We start from the raw sequence: 841 nt of genomic DNA, 5'->3' as shown, positions 1-841 counted from the left end.
TGGGGAGGGCGGGGCTGACCGGGGCCGAGGGGCGGGGCCGGCACTGGCGAGGGAAGGGTGAGGCAGGCGGGGAGGGGCGGGCCGGGAGCGGGACGGGCATGGAGGGGCGGGGCCAGGGGCCAGCGGCTAGGGCCGGCCCGGAGGAGGTGGGGCCGGCGGGGGCAGCGGGGCGGGGCGGGTCAGCGGAGGCGGGGCCAAAGGGCCGGGGTGGGTGCGGCGGAGGCGGGGCGGGGCCGGCGGGGCTGGGCGAGTGGGGCAGGACCAACTGGGCGGGGCGGCCAGCGGAGTGGGGCCAGTGGGGCGGGGCCGGGGGCCGGAGTGGGCGGGGCCGGGCCTGGGGTAGGGGCCTGCGGAGGCGGGGCTGGCGGTGGCGGGGCTGGCACGTCTGGCCCAGTGGGGCGTGGCCGGAGGGGGCGGGGTAGTGGGCGGGACCGGCTGGTCCGGTGGGGCGGGGCCTCGCTGGAGTAGGCGGGGCCGGGGCCGTGGGAAGGGCAGGCTGGTCCAGTGGGGCGGGGCCGGCGGCGGGGCGGGGCAGGCTTGTCCAGTGGGGCGGGGCCTGGGCTGGAGTAGGCGGGGCCAGCGGCGGGGCGGGCAGGCTGGCCCAGTGGGGCGGGGCCGGAGGGGCGTGGAGGGGGCGGGCCCGGGGCGGGGCCGGCTGGCCCGGGGGCGGGGCCGGGAGGGAAGCCCAAGCGTCCAGGGCTCGCGTCCGCGGGTCCGGCCGCCCGCCGCGGGGCGCCCCGCCGGGAGACAGCGGCTCTCGCAAGGCTGGCGGCGCCGGCGGGCAGGCGCGGGCCCCCTGGGGCCGGGGCTTGGCCCCACCCCTGGGCAGCAGCACGCGTCC

This window comes from Talpa europaea (genome assembly GCF_964194135.1).
Source record: "Talpa europaea genome assembly, chromosome: 6".
NCBI classification, from domain to species: domain Eukaryota; kingdom Metazoa; phylum Chordata; class Mammalia; order Eulipotyphla; family Talpidae; genus Talpa; species Talpa europaea.
Note: the sequence above shows the minus strand (reverse complement) of the source record.